Genomic DNA, 23187 nt, shown 5'->3' with positions numbered 1-23187 from the left:
TTTTTTTCCCAGACATCTCCAACATCACATTTCATGGTGTGATACAGAACTGTTAAAGTGTTCAGGTGGAGTTTCAGTTTGGTGGAGTTTTCATTTTTCAATATCTAGATTTTGCTTTCTTTTTTTTTTTTTTTTTTTTTTACAGGGTTTTTGTTGTCTCTGTTGTTTCTGACAATTGTGCTGGTTATGGATTGCGGCCATGTTGACAACGTCAAACAAAAATCATGTATTCATCGGTTCATTTTTGCAGTGTCCATGTTACTCAGTGGCTAAAAGAATGAATATCATCAAATTAGTTTAATTTGATAAAATTGTATTACAAATTGTTTTGTATTGGTAATGACAGGCAAAGACATTGAAAGTGGACCTCTATCTTTCATATTTGCAGATACATTTTAAAACTATCACCTATTTAATTTACCTCTGTATTACCTTTAAATTATGCAAATTATTTATATTAATTTTAGATTCTCAAAAGGCTGCAACAGTCAGGTTCTGGAAGTAAAAATCCCATTCATTTTCTACAGGGGGGAATAGATCTTTAGCAAACTTATAAGTCTCTAATGACAGGCCCACCCTCAAGTACTGAGGTTGTTATTTGATGGTATAAAAAAGAAAAATAAATCACATTTAATAGAAGAATTCCTGGTGAAGAACTACACTACCCATGAATCCTGAAGAGAAAAAAAAATAAATCAATCAGAGAACTGTGGCAAAGAAATTGCAACAGAATAGCAGAACAGCCACCGTTCATTCTAATGATGCACTGTGAATGATGCAATCCAGTCAATCTCCCTATACACTCTCAAACTAACTATTTATTTGAATCTGAATATTTTGTAGTAAACTCAAAATGTATAGTTTCTATACATATATATATATATATATATATATATATATATATATATATATATATATATATATATACATATACACACACACACACACACACACACAGTATATACAGTATATAAATTCACAATGCATCATAGGACTGAAGTTCATTCTCTCATGAAAGGCATTAAGTACACAGTCTTTTTACCTATGTCTTCTTGTAAGATGTTCAAATAATGTTTTTCCTAAAATCAAGGTTTGTAATGTTGTAATTAGGGATGCGCACAGGGGGGTGGCTACAGTGGCCCAAGCCACTGCCCCTTTGCCCTCCTGGGCTGAGGTGCCCCTCTTGAGGAAGTAATTTAATTTACATATATTCATTTTGCAGACACTTTTTTTAACCACAGCGACAAAGCGATCTATACTGTACACGATGAACAGTACAAAACTGGTTTATGTAAACATGCGTTAGATGGAGAGAGGGATATGGTGGGTACAACGCTGACACTTAGCAGGTCCAAATGCATCAAAATTAGCATTATTTCATTAGGTGAATGATCACATTGCAGAGCAAATGTAAGTCTCTAAAAATGAATAGTCGTCATTTTTATTTGTATAGCGCTTTTCACAACACATCATTTCAAAGCAGCTTTAGAGAAAATCATGGTTTAACAGAAAATGAAACTGTAATATCTATTAAGTCTTAGAGTCATCATTGTGTAGTTTGATTAAATATGATTGTAAATTGTGTATAAAAATAAATAATTAAATAATTATTGTATTTAGAACCCCAGTGAGCAAGCCGAAGGCAACTGTGGCAAGGAACACAAAACTCCATAAGATGTTGGTAAATGGAGAAAAATAACCTTGGGAAAAACCAGGCTCACTGTGGGGGCCTGTTCCCCTTTGGCTAAACAGAATGAATATAATGACAATATCGGTTATTTATGTGCAGTGCAAGTCATGGTCTAAAATTAGTAATCTAATTAAGTGTTAAGGGCCAGTGTTTAAACAAAGATTTTGTATGAACTGAAAGATTAAAGACTAATGTTTTTGAAGTTCATCCTGGATTAACTGCAGAAGTTCACATAGATGCTTTGTTAGTTGGCTGATTAAGGCTTTTGTTGGCAATTAATTTAAAGTCTATGTATTCCATTTTAAGAGTGTAGTCCATCATTAGACCAAGGTGATGCAGGCAGAGATCAGTGAGGTGCATCGCAGTTCAACCATCAGTACATTTTGGTGAGGTCTATCATCAATCCAAGGTTCAGGCAGTGGCATATAATCCCATGTTTTATGGCTGGAGTTGGCACTAGTTCATCCCCTGAAGTCCATCGTAATAGACTGAAGTGATGTCTGGCTGGCACCGACTGCATTTAGTCGTCATCACTCACAGACACGTAGCAGTGGTAGGCTTACCACGAGATACAGTGTTACCGGTTATACTCGGTACATATGAAAACACTGGTGCAACATTTTATACCGGTAAAATGGGTAAACATTATGAAAAAAACGTACTTAATGACAACAGTTCCTATATCAACAGCCAAATGAAAAGAATTACCTACATAAAGTCGCCTAACGAGTTTGCGACTCATAAATAAACCTAAATGAACGCACTGAAAGCCAGATGTTCTTTATCGACATATCAAAATGACTGTGAACGTGCACTTACAGAAAATATTTATTTTAGTTGATGGCAACAACTGTGCGAGGCGGGACACAGTTTGCCCCATATTTTAGCGACTCACACGCACCCAAACAGCACCCGAACGTGTCGCAAATTTAGAGAAATTGACATGGAACACAGACACCTTCTGCATGAGTTGGAGATGCATCCAGCTGCATACTCGCATCAGGTTCAACTATTGGTGAGTTGTGTGAGATAACACAGATGCTACATGACCGAAGCGGCTGCGGGGGAAAGATCAAGTAAGATCAGTGCCACTCTGTGCACGTCTTCTGTCATGTTTCCATCAAAAGCTGTAGAATTTCGTCAAATATTTAGTAAAAAATATAGCATTCGAGTACATTATAATTGTTTCCCATCATTTTGATTCCAAAACACCAGTAAAAACTTATTCATGACGAAAGATAGAGAGAGACACTCAAATGAGGACTGAGGAAAAACTGCAGCACTTAAAATAAATAATTAATATAAAGAGAAATACACTACATTCATGTAAAGCCTTTTCTATAAAAATAATAATAAACATTCTATAAAATAAATAAATATTAATAATAAACATAATTAACATGTACAAAGAGAGTGGCCCTAAAAGGCCAAATTTATTTTTAGTGATACCATTTTAGCAGGTTAGTCAAATACTACAAACGGATGAGCCCAATTTTAAATGGAGAGTGCTTCTCGTTGAGCTTTAAAAGGCAGAAAAGGCATATTCATTACAGGGAAGAAAACCCTTAATGGAAAAAAAATAAATAAATAGCCTACTTGCTCCATTGATTCATTCTTTTGGGAAAGGTAGTGTTTATTAGAAGGAAACATGGAGATATATATATATATATATATATATATATATATATATATATATATATATATATATATATATATATATATATATATTTTTATGTTTCTCCCTGGTCGTAGCCTTTTACATTAACATATTTGTTGGGGCTGTTCGCAACAAATGTGTATTTGTGTCCGTCAGTGCTGTTTTTCAAGGTAATTGTGTTCTAGTTTGACCTCTTTGACAGCTGACAGCTTGTCAGATAAAAAATAACTTCAAAATGCGTCTCGATACTCCTGAATTCTGCTTGTTGCATCTTGCGTTGTTTTAGCTCAAGGTTACGTTCAGCGTTAAGACCATTATCAGAATGAACGAATGTATGATTCCCATAAAAGAGTGACATCTCCCGTGGAACGCCAAAGAGCCACGTTACCCACTGCTGGCAAACGTGGCAAACATATTTGTGCATTTGTGCAATAAACATGTTCGTTTTGTACATAGCCTATGTTTGCTGTGTGACGTGTTGATTGAGGTTTGTTGAACAACACACAATTTAATCTGATTGCACTTTATTTTTTTCAGTTTCATTTTCATTTAGTTAAAATAAATAATAAAAGTTTTGAAATCAAGCTGCCTTGTATTATTGTGTAGGCCACTGAGCAATGAAAATTACACCATAGCACCACTGAGTGTCCAACAAACGGTATTACCGGTATAACCAGTTTTGAACGCAGATACGCACCGGTATGAAAATTATATCACTGTGGCAAGTCTAAGCAGTGGAGTCCGACACCAAGCAGCAACGGAGCTTGATCTGGCCTGCTCTGGTAACCTCGGGATGGAATATAGCGTGGTAGAAGGCCAATTAAGTACTGCGGAGCTAGACCGTTCAAAGCTTTGGTTGTAGTTAACAACATTAATTAAAATTAATATGAAATTTAACAGGTAAAATTGGGCTAATATGATCATATTTCTTGGTTCTTGTCAGCACTCTGGCTGCTGCTATTTGAACCAATTGAAGATTATTTATTGAACTTGCTGGACATCCTCCCAGTAATGCATTACAATAATCTAGTCTTGAGGTCATGAACGCATTAAATCTTTTTTCATTATCAGCAACAGAGAGCATGTGTCGTAACTTAGCAATATTTCTGAGATGGAAGAATGCTGTTCTACAAACACTGGAAATTTGATTTTCAAAGGACAGATTGGTATCAAATATAGCACCTAATTCTTCGCTCAAATTATATATGATATATTTTAGAGGTTTTTGGTCCAATAATTAGTACCTCTGTTTTGTCAGAATTGAGTAGAAGGGAATTTCTGGCCATCCAATCTTTGATTGCATTGATACACTGCTAATTTGGAAAATTTTGAAATTTCGTCAAGTTTCGAAGAAATATAAAGTTGGGTATCGTCGGCATAACAGTGGAAACTTATTCCACGATTTCTGATAATATCTCCCAGGGGAAGCATATACAAGGAGAAAAGCAGAGGCCCTAAAACTGATCCCTGTGGCACTCCATACTTAACTTTTCTTTGATTTGACAATTCCTAGTTTACACAGACAGAGTGGTAGCGGTGTGCTAAATAGGACCTAAACAATGCTTATGCAAGTCCACAAATGTCAGCATAATTCTCAAGTCTAATCAAGAGAATGTCATGATCTATGGTGTCGAAGGCAGCACTAAGATCTAAAAGCACTAGAAGAGAAATACAGCTGTGATCAGACGGTAAGTGCAGTCTCTATACTGTGATGGGGCCTAAATCCTGACTGAAATTGTTCATATATACTATTTCTCTGTAGAAGTGAACATAGTTGGGAGGACACTACATTTTCTAGTATTTTCAACATAAACGAGAGCTTTGAAATCGGTCTGTAACTAGCCAATTTTCCAGTATCAATCTGTGGCTTCTTAATAAGTGGTTTGATAACTGCCATTTTAAAGTTTCTTGGGACATGTCCTAATGATAGTGAGGAGTTAATAATATTAAGAAGAGGTTTTGAGTTTACAGGGAATATCTCTTTTAAGAGCTTAGTTGGTATTGGATCTAACATACATGTTGTGGCTTTCGATGTTTTGATAAGTTTTCTTAGCTCTTAATGACCAATGACAGCGAAGGATTGAAGTTGCTCGTGAGGAAAATTATGAGCAGTGTTGGGGAGTAACGGAATACATGTAATGGGATTACATATTTAAAATATAAGTAACTGTATTCCTCTACAGTTACAATTTAAATCATTGGTAATTCGAATACAGTTACATTCAAAAAGTATTTGGATTACTGAAGAGATTACTTTGCATTTTATTGTCATTTGTTTCATTTAATATTTAGTCCTTTCAGATGGAAACCATTTATACATGATGTGATCCAAAGTGCATTTGCACGTGCATATGCTATTCTCCGGACACCACTTAGACATCCAGCCATCCAGTGACACTAATCTACTATAAACCTCATCACCACGATGAGCAGGGAGGGGGCCAGAGCACATTGCAGTGTCTGACATAGTTTTTGCAAGTTCACATACCTCTTTAACAGTATTTCTAGTGATCTCCGACTGGCGAAGCCAGACATCGTTAGTGCAGATATGAATAACATTTTAGAAAATCTATGTTTAGCATTAGACAGAACTTGAAAATATGATCTGATGTCAGATGCCCAAGCCCCCGAAATGCAATTAACAATAGTGGCTGGAGTCTCTATTTCCACGTTCCTTACAATATAATCTCCTATAACAAGGGTGCTTTCAACATGATTCTCAGTGGGTGACTGAGTGGGAAGAATCCATTGGAAACCTAACAGGAACGGGAGAGTGGTGTCACTTTGCTGAGCGAGTATACTACCTACACGTCAAAGTGTGTGTGTGTGTTGCTGTTCTACCCGCATCTGAAACAGTATCTACCAGCTTCTCTTTCTCACTGACCTCCACTAGCGTTCAGATGCGTGTCTCTAACTCATTAACCATCTCCTCGTCAGCCTGACTAATTCCTTACATTTATCACATGTAAATCCCTCACTGCTGACAGAAGAAGCTATAGTAAACATGTGGCATGCAATGCAAGAAGCAATAACATGAGCAGATGCCATGACTTACCACAGTTGTTTGTTGTTGTTCTTATAGTTGTTCTTGAGCAGTGAGGGTTTATGATCGATGTCAAACCCTCACGCAGTTGTTTGCTGTTGTTGTGGAGGTTCCTGATCAGCAGATATTTGAGACTGATGCAATAATCCATGTAAAACACAGAAAAGAAAACAAATGCACGCAGTCAAAATGCGAGATGTAGACAAGTGGAAAAAAGAAGAGAAAAAGAAAAGAAAATGGGTGCGCCCGGTAACATACACGCAGTTGAAACAGTAGAAAAGCTGAAGAAAAAACTAAGCATGTGTTAAAATGGCAAAGGATAAAATGATGAACGTAGAAGAATAAGCAATGCTAAGCAGACTAGCAAGCTACAAACAAACAGACACACTCGTGCAACGTGCCAGCAGCAACCGGAACAGGAAAAACTTTTATTTTATTTTGTTGTTGTTTAAACTTAATTGTAGGCTGTTCAATTAAGCTAATTGCTGCACAGCTAAATCATAAAGTTGTGATAAAAAATGATAAATAATGAAAAAGATAAGGTGAGTCCTTGAACTGTTGCTGAACTAAATTTATATGAAAGCAAGTCTTCTGTTGCAATTTATTGTGTAATCAAGTATTGCCCTTTTTCTCAGTTTGAGCCACTGCCCCTCAAAATATCTGTGCATGAACTTGGTTGTTTTGGTTGATGGCTTAGAACATTTAATGAAGAATTTTATGAAATCCATGAAAAAAATAAATGGGAAAAATACTTCCATAACCAAGATTGCTGAAAAAGTGGGCGGGCCCTGTTGAACTCTATTACATTTAATGCTAAAACATCACTATACAAGATTAAATATTATATATGAAATGATAAAAAAAATCACTTATAAAAGTGTGTAAATATGTCTAATTATATTTTGATTTTACATTTCCGCAGATACACACATGGACAAACAATTGTATTTTTGTACTTTCTCTTAATTGTCTTTAAAGCATGCCATGACTCAACCTCCATAGCTAACTTGCCATACTGTATCATTCACTTTACAAGCATTCACTCACATACAAATGTAAATCCGGCCCAGTTTCAGTGATTGCTTCACACACAATAGACAGCATCACATGCAATTACTCTGCCTTGCATCTGAATGGAGGCTAGTTTTCACCAGACTGGGCCAGACAGCTGGGCATCGCAGCTGACATAAATGGCAGCTGAAGATTGGCATCTTTTAATACCACTCTGCATAAAAGGCTAATCTTGCTCAATCAATGACCCATTGAAATGTTGTATGGAATAAGGTAGGGGATCGGGGAAAGCTTCGCTGACAGACAGTTGTTCTGTATACTGGAGCTGCATTCATTTAACAGTGGAGGCCATTCTGCCTTTTCAAAGAACAGTTGCTTACACTGATGATTTCCTGCCTCAAGTTTTTCTCTTTTTTTATGCAAAACTGTAGTGAAAGTACTATAGAGGCATGGGTAGCTGAAATCTGCTAATACAGTGTCCTCCAGTTTAGCCCTTATGGGGAAAAAAAAAAAGATTGTTTTCAGTATTTTATTTAAATGATGGAGAAGAAAAAAGAGAACAAAAGTGAAATAAATAAATAAATAAAAAAAATCTAAGCTACGTGAGCTGCCATGATTTTAAAGATTTTTATTTATTTACAAAATAATCACTCTTGTTTTAAAGAATGGAATGCAATAGATTTTTCATACTATAATGTTGGATATTTTGTTATAATGCATTACAGAATACTGAGTTGAGGATTTGGAAATAATCAGTTCATATGATTCCGTAAGATTCTTATGCAATCTTTATGATTTATGACAATCTTAAAAAATATTAGCAATCCAAACAAATATCTCCAGCTTCTAAATTTCCCAAAAGAAATCCATAAAAATTATGAGTCCAATGTAGTAAAATAAATTATTATTCTTTAAATGAGTTGCTTGTAGGCCCATTTGGAAAAGTGACTCTGCAATTTCCTGCTTTGTTCCATCTTATTTATTTTTCATATATATATATATATATATATATATATATATACACATACATACATTCACACACACACAACGGTTAGTTCCAGTCCTCAAATCTGACTGGACGAGAGATGTTCCATGAGTACTGATGGTCTCACACCATCATCACTCAGACTCTTCACTGTGTGTATCACTCCTCTTGTGTTCGTGCTGTTCTAAACTAAAGTGTAAGAGCAGTGCATGTGTGTTAAGAGCTACTGTATATGTGTCTCTTTACATGTCATTTTTTTACATTACATATGTTAGCCAGCAGGTGGTGGCAAAATATAATTTTTGTGTGTAATATGAGCCAGTTAGGTGACGTGAAGTAAGTCAGAGTCAGTCAGTGTTTACATACAACAGCACTACGTGATCGCTCGTATTACTACTACACTGCTAAAGCTACGAAATAGCTTTAAACGGCTTTAAACGAACAATTTCAGCATTACAGCTCATCACATCTGAGAGACAAAACAGACTGATTAATTACACAAACTCAAGGCGCTTACCTCCTTCCACACTGGAGAGGACTTACTGTTTAAAATGGCGGAGGAGACTGCGGTTTCTATAGTGAATGACTCTTGCGCACCGGCTACCGCAAAATAGGGAGAAATACCCATGCTTGGATGGCTATTTTAACACTGAGAAAGCTGATATTCAGAAAACTGACAGCATCTCTGCTTGGGAGTGGCAACAGGTGATGGCACACGCTCCATCTCTCTCTCTCTCTCTCTCTCTCTCTCTCTCTCTCTCTCTCTCTCTCTCTCTCTCTCACACACACACACACACACACACACACACACATCCTTGTTTATCCAATAACTTGGTAGAAACAGCACAAGCCGTGATACTATTTCTGAAGTGACATTTTTGAATTACGTGTAATATATATATATATATATATATATATATATATATATATATATAAATTATTTAAATAAAAATAAATAAAAGACCATATTAAAGTTTCAATTAATATACAGTACTTTAAACAAGTTTACACACAAGTTTAAAAGAAATTACTGTTGCTGGAGCATTTCAATCACAGAATACATATAGATATATAGTTTTTAATGAATGTCAAGATTAAGTAAGAATTTGATGGTAATAGTGTGCAGTCAATGTAAACAACAACAAGTGCGAGGCCATCTGTGATCTTGAGGTTAATTATTCAAGAGCTTCCCATCTGAATGACTTTATGAAATAACGTGAAACACGTTAACAACAGTTATACAATACAATGTTCTTCGGTAATAAATAAATACATATTCAAATATGTTGTTTAATGTTGCTGTTGCCCTAGTTATAGTTCACCCTAACATTATTCTCTCAACATTTAGACACCCTCATGCAATCTTGACTCGTATGAATTTTATTCTTCTGCGAAAACAAACACAAAGATATTCTGAATGAGGTATGAGGTGTTTTGTTTTCCATATAATGTAAGTAAAAGTGGTCAAAAACTTTCAAGCTCCAAAAAGGACATAAAGGCACCATAAAAGTAATCTATACGTTTCGAGTGGTTTAATCCACGTCTTCTGAAGCGATACAAAGGGTTTTGGGTGAGAAACAGACAAAAATTGAAGTCCTTATTCACTATAAATCTTGATATCTGAAGTATCCTTGGCACATTCATAAGAGAAGCTTGTTGACACACTTTCATGTGCTTGACGCATGCGGAGAGTGCCGTACATGAACCAGACACAGTGTTGCCAGGTTTGTGGTTTTCACAGCCAGTAGCGCCATTTTGAAAATTCAGACACAAATTAAAAATGCAAGTCATGGGTTGAGTATTGTTTTATTGTTATTATTATTATTTTTTTTTATCATTTTAAATATGCACCATGGATAAAGGTTGATGGGAAACACTAGAAAGTGAAAATGCAATGTCTTATTTATATCTAATGATACTGGAATAAGTACCTGGCAACCGCATGTAGGATCAAGGAATCACTCTCTTGTTTCTGTTAGGCCAAGTTCTAAGATTTATAATGAATAAGGACTTAAATGTAGGTCTGTTTCTCACCCAAAGTGATTGTCTGACTTTATCCTCATTTTTGTTCTGCAGAAGAATGCAAGTCATACGGGTTTGAGATGGCATTAGGGTGAGTAAATAGTGAGAGAATTATCATTTTCGGGTGAACTATTTGCACAGCACTAGCAATGTCAAGGTCATGGGTTCGATTACCATAAAACACAGACAAACTAATAATATGGATACCTTGAAGTCACTTTGAATAAAAACCTCTGCCAAATTCATTAATGTAAATACAATGTTCTGGTATGTTGGTGGAACAGCTGTGTGAACTAAAACAAATACACTTCAAGATGCAGGCTAATACTTAAAACAACTTCAAGATGACTAAAATGGATGGTTTTGGCTGGTAAAATCTAGCAGGTTCTTTTGAACAGTTGGCACATCATACACCATTAAAGCACGGATAATAGCTGGCAGCATTCACCCATAAGAAAGACACTTTAGAAACCATAAATGCCAACTGTATCACAATTCACAGCAGCTAAAACAGTAAATGGTGCTTTCCTATAACTTCAGGTTTGCCTGAGTGTGTCTGGAGAATTGTTATACACATTTTATGAAAGAGCATAGACAAACTTAGGGTCATTGGAGGCCCTTGACTACATCAAGCAATATGAACAGTGCATATAATTTTGGAATGGCTTATATATATATATATATATATATATATATATATATATATATATATATATATATATATATATATATATATATATATAGTATGCTGTGCATTAAAACAGCCCGCCCACTTCACCACTCTGTATAAAATGACCAAGAAACTTCAGCAATTGACATCACCATGTGCTTGAGACATATCAGTTTTTAAAATTTCCGTAATTCCAAGTCTATTAACAAAGTTACAGCAATTGTGCAACTATACAGTATGTATAAATAATTACTGAGCAATCCACACAATGACGCAAAATTTTGAAAATACATGGAAGTTTGAAAAGCAGTCCTATATTTTTCCAAATTGTATTTTTGTGCTTGCTTGTTTGTTTGTTTTCCACTGTCTGGGACCCAATTCCACTTGATGTGTCAGTAGCCAAGAAGGGAGTACATAAATTCCATTGTGCAGCAATAAACATCTAGTAATACAAAGTATTATGGCAGACATGAACACAGATTGTGGTTGCGTGAACATGTGACATCATCATTAGTCTCTAAGGTACACATATCTTGAGGGGTCATTCATATATTTACTATATTTTGGTGATTTCCCCATTTTTCATTGCAGTCTGATTATGAAAGCAGTTACAATTAATTTGACATGTAACACAAATCCTTTAAAAGTACATAAAGATGAAATGTATCCTTTCAATGGCTGCTGAGACAGCATTGTGCATTTATCCAAAGACCTGAAACAAAATGCGAGATTACAACCAGCTCTAATATAACAACCCTCTTGCATTTTCATGAGAGTGTGAACCTATCAACTAATTAAGAAACATATGTATAACAAGATCAACTTTAACACCAGGATTAAAAAAAATAAAAATTACACTTATTGGTACATTTAAAGGTGTTTAAATAATTTGCAGCACCAGAAGAAATTGTAAAAAATAATGACAATCTCAAACATTCTCCTCAGTCTGCCATTGGTCGGAAAAAAACAGATGGTCCGACCCAATCTCTTTGGTTGGGCCAATGTTACTGTGTTTGGCTGGTCGGGATACTCAAACAAACAGAGCTTTACACCTTCAGAACTGTCTTCATGAGATTTTATGACAGGGTCACAATATAAAGAGCCATAATTGTGTGGGAATTATTTCAGGAGAGCAATTGTTGCCGCTAATTAGAAAACCTGAGATCACACGGTGGGATAATGTTTCCCTCCTCCGACTTAACAAGAAACCTCTTTGCAAAAAGTGCTTATAGTAATTCTGATTTAAAGCTGGATTTCACAACATGAGACCTCTAAAAAACTGCAATTTCTCTTTGGATGAAAATCATTTGCATCTCGAATCTCAGTGTTTTGTCAGTGCAAACCTATGACACACAACACAGCTAAAATACATGTCTGTTCTGCAGTATGGAAGTGTGAAAAGTAACACATATGCTCATTAAGAACTTTTTTTGCTCTGGATTGAAGTAGGTCAGTTTTGGCCTACTGGTAATGGTAGGTCATCTGGGTTTGTGTTGCCAGACCACCTTGGACAAAAAAATAAATAAAATAAAAAATAAAATAAAAATGCAAGGAAACATATATTTTACTAGTTCTTGTTTAATTAGGATGACCAGCTTTTTATACTGTTACTTACACTACCAGTCATAAATTCAGACACACCTATACATTTTCATTAGACGTATTTTCCACATTGATTTAATAATAATAATAAAGTCACTAAAACTATTAAATAATGCACATGGAAGTATTGGAAATATGTAGGGACCAAACCTGTATTATATTCTAGATTCTTCAAAGTACACCCCTTACCTACATCACAGCTCTGCACACTGTGGGCATTCACTCAAACAACTTCATGAGGTATCCACATGGGATGCTTTTAAAACAGTATTGAAGGAGTTCCCATGTATGCTGGGCACTCTTTGGCTGCTTTTTTTTTTTTTTTTTTTGCATATACTGTATATTTCTAATCTAAAATTTCAGGCACTTAAGATGTTTCACAAAAACATTTGTCTTAAGATGGTTATTTATATCTTCAGCTTTAGTGTGTCAATAGGAAAAATACATTTTAGACTCCCAAACAATACTTTTGCAAATAGAAAAGATTAGAATAGAAGAACAGGGTGCTCTGCAAGAGATGGCATTGCCCCCACAGAGGCCCCCACAGAGCCCCCCACTGAACATCGGGTCAGTCTGGGATTACAAGAATAGACAGAAGCAATTGAGACTAAATAGAAAGAACTGTGGTGAATTCTCCAAGAAGCTTGGTACATTCTTTCTGCCAACAACCAAGAAAAACTGTGTCCAGATGTAACTATGAGAATTGGGGCTGTTTAAAAGGCAAAGGTGGCCACACCAAATATTGATTTAACTTTTTTTAATTTTACTGGACTTTGTATGATGTTAATTGATAAATGAAAACTATTTATGGCATTTGAAGACATCCTCACTATGCAACATTTTTCACAAGTACCTAAAACCTTTGCACAGGTCTATATATACACTATATTGCCAAAAGTATTCGCTCATCTGCCTTTAGACGCATATGAACTTAAGTGACATCCCATTCTTAATCCATAGGGTTTAATATGACGTCGGCCCACCCTTTGCAGCTATAACAGCTTCAACTCTTCTGGGAAGGCTTTCCACAAGGTTTAGGAGTGTGTTTATGGGAATTTTTGACCATTCTTCCAGAAGCGCATTTGTGAGGTCAGACACTGATGTTGGACAAGAAGGCCTGGCTCGCAGTCTTCGCTCTAATTCATCCCAAAGGTGCTCTATCGGGTTGAGGTCAGGACTCTGTGCAGGCCAGTCAAGTTCTTCCACACCAAACTCGCTCATCCATGTCTTTATGGACCTTGCTTTGTGCACTGGTGCGCAGTCATGTTGGAACAGGAAGGGGCCATCCCCAAACTGTTCCCACAAAGTTGGGAGCATGGAATTGTCCAAAATCTCTTGGTATGCTGAAATATTCAGAGTTCCTTTCACTGGAACTAAGGGGCCAAGCCCAGCTCCTGAAAAACAACCCCACACCATAATCCCCCTCCACCAAACTTCACAGTTGGCACAGTGCTGTCAGACAAATACCGTTCTCCTGGCATCCGCCAAACCCAGACTAGTCCATCAGATTGCCAGATGGAGAAGCGTGATTTGTCACTCCAGAGAACGCGTCTCCACTGCTCTAGAGTCCAGTGGCGGAGTGCTTTACACCACTGCATCCAACGCTTTGCATTGCACTTGGTGGTGTATGGCTTGGATGCAGCTGCTCGGTCATGGAAACCCATTCCATGAAGCTCTCTATGCACTGTTCTTGAGCTAATCTGAAGGCCACATGAACTTTGGAGGTCTGTAGCGATTGACTCTGCAGAAAGTTGGCGACCTCTGCGCACTATGCACCTCAGCATCTGCTGACCCCGCTCTGTCATTTTACGTGGCCTACCACTTCGTGGCCGAGTTGCTGTCATTCCCAGTCGCTTCCACTTTGTTATAATACCACTGACAGTTGACTGTGGAATATTTAGTAGCGAGGAAATGTCACGACTGGACTTGTTGCACAGGTGGCATCCTATCACAGTACCACGCTGGAATTCACTGAGCTATTGAGAGCGGCCCATTCTTTCACAAATGTTTGTAGAAGCAGTCTGCATGCCTAGGTGCTTCATTTTATACACCTGTGGCCATGGAAGTGATTGGAACACCTGAATTCAATTATTTGGATGGGTGAGCGAATACTTTTGGAAATATAGTGTATATATATACCAGGCATGTGCCATGGGCATTGAGACTGGGCAAGCATCAAAGGTTTTTAATACACATTATTAAACGCTGTACCCAAAACGCATTATACAGGTGAGGGTAATGTCGTGGAAATTGTTGCCTTAGAACCCACCAGTCAAAGGAACAAATTGTCACAGTGGCGAAATTCATGACCAAATTGTTTTACATTCAGGACAGTAGTATTGTTCATATCACACAAATTAAAGATTGTCATTAATTGAGCCGAGCATGTTTATGTCCATTAAATCATACAATGAACCATAGTGCCAGAAGAGCTTGTTTTGACATACAACAAAAAGAAAAGGAAAATATTGCCAGTTAATACAGTAGTTTCAACATCATAGGTCTCACACATCACTCTTCCCACAGTTTAGAAACACTGGAATGGACAGCGGCTATTAACTAATCTGACCACAAAAGACAACAATCTTAAACTGAATGCACAAGGCTTTTTTTTATTTTTTTAAAACAGACACTGCACCCTAACGTTAGAACTATAAAACAGACATAACACAAGAAGGACATGATTGCCAGATCACCTAGCATCAATAACACAGATTTTTAATAAATACATTAACTTACTTTTACTTGAACACAAAATCCATGCGTCTCTCCTTGCAAATGAATATCTCCATCACTTTGTTGTAAAAGGCGCCCGCTTTTTGAAGTTTCGATAGCCTCTCTTTCTCGATTGTTAATTGAAATTACCTTTGCCAAATCTGCGTAGATCATCAATGCTTTCACAGCAGATATCTATTTTAGCGCTTAATCACGCATTAGTTACGTGAACTTGAACGTGTTAACACAAAACTGAAATCAGATAGTGTGACTGAAGGAATGAACTTCTGACTTACTCGTTTAGGTAAACATGCGTACCTTGGTCATTTGTAGTAGCGGGTGTGAGTCAATTTGAATGAACATAGTGTTGAATGAAAGGGTGGTAAACAATGGAATCAGAGAAAGCATAACATAAAGTGCTTATACCTGAGGGTGGCGTCAAAGCAAATAAATGAATAACTGTCTGTGCTGCTCAAGTGAGAGGAAAGATGAAGAATTTGAACGAAAATAGTGGTTTATATAAACAATTATATTTAAATACTTCATATTGTCATTTTTCTTTTCACCCTTCTGTTAGGTAAGCACTTCTTACCTTGATTATATGGACTGCATGTCCCTGATTTATACATACAGTGCATTCATAAAGTATTCAGACCCCTTCATTTTTTTCACATTTTGTTATGTTGCAGCCTTATGCTAAAATGCTTAAAAAAATAAAAATAAAATAAATCCACATCAATCTACACTCCATACCCCATAATAACAAAGCAAAAAACAGAACTTTGCAGATTTATTAAAAAGAACAGAACATTTATTAAAAAGAACAGAAATATCACTGTGACTAAGAGGAGGGCGCAAGCCCCGCCCCCAATTGGGCTAATCAGCCAAGGAGAGGTATGAATGCAGCGGAATGTGGCAGTTCGGGAGAGAGAGAGCCACATGCAGCTGCCATGTCTGTGTTTGTGCTGTGTCTTTTTGTTTAAATTAAATATTATTTTGACTGTTCAGCCGGTTCCCGCCTCCTCCCAACCTTAACCTTGTTACACTGGTGCCGAAGCCCGGGAAGGAGGAGGGATGCGTTGTCGTGGAGTCCTCGCCACTGCAATCCACCCAAAGGAGCAGCCGCGGCCATCCGCCGGGGAAACAGAGGAGTTGCTGCCGACCGCCTGGATGCGGAGGAAGGGCCGCCACCCACGAGGGGAGGAGGGGGTCGCTGCCGGCCGCCTGGAGCGGTGGAGCCGCTACCAGGGGCGGAGGAGTTCCCTACCGGCTGCCAAAACGCGGAGGGGCGTTCCATCGTCATGCCGGGTTCCCTGGCCTGAGGCAAAGGAGGGAGGGGTGTGAAGAGGAGGAGGGGCAGGGCCAACTGGACTAATCAGCCGAGGAAAGGGATAAATGCAGCTGCATGTGTGTGTTTGTGTTGTGTTGTGTGTCTTTTTGTTTAAATTAAATATTATTTTGACTGTTCAGCCGGTTCCCTCTTCCTCCTTTCCCAACCTTAACCTTGTTACAATCACATTAACATAAGTATTCAGACCCTTAACTCAGTACTTAGTTGAAGCACCTTTGGCAGCGATTACAGCCTCAAGTATTTTGGGGTATGATGTGACAAGCTTTGCACTCCTGGATTTGGGGATTTTCTCCCATTCTTCTCTGCAGATCCTCTCAAGCTCTGTCAGGTTGGATGGGACCGTTGGTGGACAGCCATGGTGTGACAGCAGGTGATGAGTGGTGCATGGTTTCCTCCAGACATGACACTTGGAATTAAGGTAAAACAGTTCAATCTTCGCTTCAACAAACCAGAGAATCTTGTTTCTCACAGTCTGAGAGTCCTTTAGGTGCTTTTTTGCAAATTCCAAGCAGGGTTTCATCAGTCTTGCACTGAGGGGAGGCTTTCGTCTGGCCACTTTGCCATAAAGCCCAGATCGGTGGAGTGTTGCAGTGATAGTTGTCCTTCTGCAAGTTTCTCCCATCTCTACACATGAACTCTGGAGCTCAATCAGAGTGACCATCGAGTTCTTGGTCACCTCTCTTACCAAGCCGACATTTTTTTGAAGCCTTTCCCAGATCTGTGCCTCGACACAATCCTGTCTCTGAGCTCTGCAGGCAGTTCACCTTATTAGACAGGTATGTGCTTTTCCAAATCACGTCCAATCAATTGAATTTGCCACAGGTGGACTCCAATCAAAGTGTAGAATCATCTTGTAATGAACTGGCCATGGAGACGGTGTTAGGATCCATGTGCAGGAAGTTTATTAAGAACAAAAGCAAACAATCCAAATCAGCAGGCAAGTAGACGTAGTCGTTAAGCAGGCGGAAAAATCCAATATACCAAAAATACAGTCCAACAAGGTAAACAAAACAAAGGGGTATCCAAAAGGCAGTAATTCCAGAAAAACAGGCAATGGTCATAACATGAAAACACTCAACAATAGCAATGGAAAAACACTTGGTAAGGCAGATTAACTGGCAGTACTTCACAAAGTATAAGTGGAAGTGCATGGCTATTTATACAATGAAAACAGGAAGTGAGCAGAGAAGAAATGAGTGATGATCAGTATTCGGGAGAGGGCTCCCTCTGGTGATTGGTAGGAGAGGTAACAACCTCGGATGTTACACATCTCAAAGATGATCCAGAGAAATGGGATGCACCTGAGCTAAATTTCAAATGTCATAGCAAAGGTCTGAATACTTATGTCAATGTGATATTTCAGTTTTTTATTTTTAATAAATTTGCAAGAAACACATTCAGGCAAGTGTGTCCAAACTTTGACTGGCAGTGCACATTAATCATGTGCCAGTAGATGTATTATAATCCAAACATGCTTTTAAGAAACACATTCACCAAATGTCTATCATATAGTTACTAAAGATCTATATGCCTCTTAAGTATCCTTTTGTTATTTCTTATATATCTATGAGATGTTTTAGTTCTGTATATTGACCTTTATATTGTACAATATACATTCACAAAACCATTTGTCTTAAGATGGTTAGGCTATTTCATATCTTCTTTATATCTTCTGCTTTAGTGTGATAGGAAATATTAATTTTAGACTTCCAAACATTCCTTTGCCAAATCGAATAGAATAAAAGTAGAATAAGGAGTCCTGCAACAGATGGTATGGCCCCCCACAGAGCCCGGATCTCAACATCATTGAGTCAGTCTGGGAATACATGAAGAGACAAAAGCAATTGAGACAGCCTAAATACATGATGCTTTGAGCAACCTATCTGCCAACAATCTTAAAAAGAGTAGAATTGGTGTTGTTTTAAAGGTATAGTGTGGTCACACCAAATAATGATTAAGGTTTTTTTTTTATTTTTTTTTTTTTTTTATGTTTACTGTACTAAGTATAAAGTAAATTAATACATAAAAATATTCATGGTATTATTTTTGAAAACATTCTCACTATACAACATTTTTCAGAACTGCCTAAAACTTTTGCACAGTACTGTGTATCCCATTCCTTGCCATTACTGATCTTAGCTGACCACATTTTATAAGTTGCTGTAATTTAAAAAAAAAAAAAAAAAAAAATCCTTTGTTCCTATACTTCTGTCATGGGACCTGAGACACAGTGTATTTATAAATATTCAGTAAGGTGTCCCTGCCCACCTCCTAGAGCAAAAATCAATGGTGCAGTAATGGGCCTGAAAAGAAGCTTTGTTCCAAAAAAAAAGAAAAAAAGATTCGCCCACCAGCATACCAAATGTGGGCTCACTGCTGATAGAACGATCCATTGGGACACTCCACAAGCTATCATGTGTGTAAAGAAAGAGCCTTGCCGTTCTTGAGTGTTCAGAATTGTTGAGGAAAAAATTAACTTTGTTTAAGTGCATTGTACGTGGAATAATCTACTCCTGAATCATTAAAATTTATAAGGAGGTAACACAAAACTGGAATGAGTGTCAGTGTCTTTCAGTGATGCTCCTCGAGGTAGGAATGCATACAGGTGAGATAATTCTATTTTATGGCAGGTGATGGAAAGTGCTGCTTCACAGTCATTTTTGCCTAGGGGCCCCTCAAATTATTGTAAATAAAAATTATCAATTTTAAATTTAAATAAATACATACATACACTGAAGATGTGAACTGTTTATGCCAACTCAATATGTCATTTGTTCTTCTAAATATAAATGCACCTTGTGTAAAATAAATAAATAAATATAAACAGTGTACAATGTAGTCTTAATAATGAACATTGCATTTTGGATTTTTAACCTTATATATATATATATATATATATACACATACAGGTGCATCTCAATAAATTAGAATGTCATGGAAAAGTTCATTTATTTCAGTAATTCAACTCAAATTGTGAAACTCGTGTATTAAATAAATTCAATGCACACAGACACTTTTTCCTTCCACTCAACTTTCTGTTAACATGCTTGGATACAGCACTCTGTGAACAGCCAGCTTCTTTGGCAATGAATGTTTGTGGCTTACCCTCCTTGTGAAGGGTGTCAATGATTGTCTTCTGGACAACTGTCAGATCAGCAGTCTTCCCCATGATTGTGTACCCTAGTGAACCAAACTGAGAGACCATTTTGAAGGCTCAGGAAACCTTTGCAGCTGTTTTGAGTTGATTAGCTGATTGGCATGTCACCATATTCTAATTTTTTGAGATAGTGAATTGGTGGGTTTTTGTTAAATGTGAGCAAAAATCATCACAATTAAAAGAACCAAAGACTTAAACTACTTCAGTCTGTGTGCATTGAATTTATTTAATACACGAGTTTCACAATTTGAGTTGATTTACTGAAATAAATGAACTTTTCCACTACATTCTAATTTATTGAGATGCACCTGTATATATATAAATACACTACTGGTCAAAAGTTTTGAAACACTTGACTGAAATGTTTCTCATGATCTTAAAAATATTTTGATTTGAAGGCGTATGCTTAAATGTTTGAAATTAGTTTTGTAGAAACCCTAAGACAAAAATATAATTGTGCCACCATATTAATTTATTTCATTATAAAACTAAAATTTAATTAAAAGGGGAAAAAAAGGTTTTTGAAATTGACGACTTGCACCAAATAATAAAGAAAAGCAGCCAATATGTGCCCAACATAGATGGGAACTCCTTCAATACTGTTTAAAAAGCATTCCAGGATGATACCCCAAGAAGTTGGTTGAGAAAATGTCAAGAGTACATGTCTGCAAATTCTAGGCAAAGGGTGACTACTTTGAAGATGCTAAAATATAACAGAGTTTTTATTCATTTTGGATTTTGTTTAGTCACAACATAATTCCCATAGTTCCATTTATGTTATTCCATTATTATTCCATAGTTGTGATGACTTTACTATTATTCTAAAATGTGAAGAAAAAAATAATAATACATTAATAAATAAAATAAAGAATGAGTAAGTAACCCTAAACTTTTGAACGGTAGTATATATACTGTATATAAAATATTTCCTATAGAATATTTACAAACCTTTGATTTCTGTACAACACAGGAGAAAATTTAACGTTTTGTTCTGGTAGAGAATGAGGGAGTTTTGTCTCTAAATAAGATGTAATTATAGGTCCCATTACAAGTGCTTTCCCCAAAAACTTAAAAAACTGCCTGTTTCAAAAACAGGGCAATGCTGGGCAAACTCTTTTCTCTGGAGTGTAAACTGATAGATTGTTGACATAGCAGTCAAGCTTTGAAGGTTAAATACTTCATGTGGCTATTCAAAATAAATAAATGAATAAAAAGGTGTAAGCAGCAACACAGCAAGAAATGTAAGCATAAGTGTAGTTCCCGTATGACTCAGTACTCTTGACACTGCATCACTAAGCTGACGCTATGGGAGTGTCCTTCTATACGACCTAGTTAAACCTTTCTACAATAATGGCAGTCATAAAATTGGCTATGGTGTTTAAGCCCCGCCCTTTTAGGGTTGAAGCTGTCCGGTATAAAAGCGGGTGCACAAACACCATTCCTCAGAATTTTCTTCCTTCAAGACAGCGATTCCTCTCTCGTCTAGAAGCCTTCTACTACTTCGCCGTCGACATACATGAGTCAGCGGATGGGATCTTCACAGCAACTAAAAGAGCCGCTTACGTGTTCATGTCTTTTTAAAGATGTCGTTCCGTAAGTGTTCATTATGCGAGGGACACATCCCGCCGTCAGATCAGCATGAGAGCTGCATTCACAGTCTTCTCCCAGTGAGGGCGAGGAGCGTGCACACGCCACTGACAAGGGTGTGTCCTTTCAAGGGCGGTCGAAGAGCTCGGTTTCGAGTGGTCTCCTCCAAAGGAACCTGAAAAATCTCGCCTTGATGAATGGCTCTTGCAGTCCGGATGCTGTCAAGCGACCACATTCCGCAGATCTGCCCCGTTCTTCCCGGAAGTTCATAACAACTGACAAAATCATTGCGGCACCCTATGCAGCTCGCTCACACAGCGATTCCACTCTCCTCACTAAAGTGGACCACGGGGAAGACAAAGGTTATGCCCAACTACCCCCTGTGGAAGAGGCGGTAGCGGCACATCTCTGCCCAGCAAGTAGCAGGGCGTGGAAATCACGCCCTGTTCCTCCTTCCAAGCCGCATCGACTGATGTCCACACTGGCTGGAAAAGCATATTCAGTGGCGGGCCAAGCAGGTTCAGCACTCCAAGTGAAGGCGGTGCTCCATGTTTTCCAAGCTAAGCTCCTCAAGCAAATGAACGAACAAGGTTATGATCCAGAAATGTTCAAAGAGCTTCACACTGCTACGGACTTAGTGCTGCGAGCCACGAAAGTCACTGCACAGGCCATTGGCAAGTCAATGAGTAACATTGTGGTTTTGGATCGTCACAACTGACTGACCCTCACGGAAATGCGTGACGTGGAAAAAGCTGCTCTATTTGATGCTCAGGTGTCTCCAGCCGGCCTTTTCGCCGGCTCTGTGGATAGATTTGCTGAGTGCTATGTCACGAACACTTAAAGGCTATGAGACATTTTATGCCAAAATGGAGCAGTACTTCATCACAATCGGATTGCTTTCGCTCTGTCTCGGGCCAGCACCCGGCTAAAAACCCCATGCCTGCTGCCTCAGCGCTGCCAAATGTCGCCGCCGGTAAAGCAAGCCGTGGCCCAAACGAAGACAGCCGCTTCAGCACAAGCCCCGCGCTGGGGGGAAACCCAAACCACCCCCCCTCCCAGCAAAAGCGCTCCTGACACACAATGCTGTTCCCCTCTTCCCCACTGCAGATTGTTGGGAAAGGAATATTGTTCAGAATGTTTTTCAATATGCTGTTTCTATGTCTCACATTCAATCAAATACAATAAAGAATGCAAAAAAGAGTACAGTGGTAGTTGCACATGCATGAGACACTCACACTTTTTCAATAAAGAGCTTTACCACTTCAGATCCCACACATTATGTACAACTGCTTCCCAATGATGAGCAGGGTATTATATCATATAATGAACAAACCAAATTGCCCTATGTCCCATTTTGCATGGTTAAACGATCCAATTTGCATGTCGGCCGCCCCGTTTCAACGGTGTTCTGTCTTCCACGGTTCTGTCCAAAGACGTGCCGGTGTTATGAGCTGAAATACACAATCTTCTCGCAAAAAACGTGATATAGGTTGTTTCAGATTAATTAATAAGCCTGCTGTCCCGCTGCACGAATAAGCCTGCTGTCCTGCTGATAGCAGCATCTGCCGTCATACCGTTAGGTCTGTTACAAGAGACCTCTCCAATACTGACTCAAGCGATGTTCCACATTGTGCCTGGAGCCTCAGGCGCATGCGCAACGTGGTGACTCACCGCTGTCTGGCTGCTCTAGCACCATG

Source organism: Myxocyprinus asiaticus, chromosome 11 (assembly GCF_019703515.2).
Source record: "Myxocyprinus asiaticus isolate MX2 ecotype Aquarium Trade chromosome 11, UBuf_Myxa_2, whole genome shotgun sequence".
Taxonomy (NCBI): Eukaryota; Metazoa; Chordata; class Actinopteri; order Cypriniformes; family Catostomidae; genus Myxocyprinus; species Myxocyprinus asiaticus.
This window is presented reverse-complemented; position numbering follows the sequence as displayed.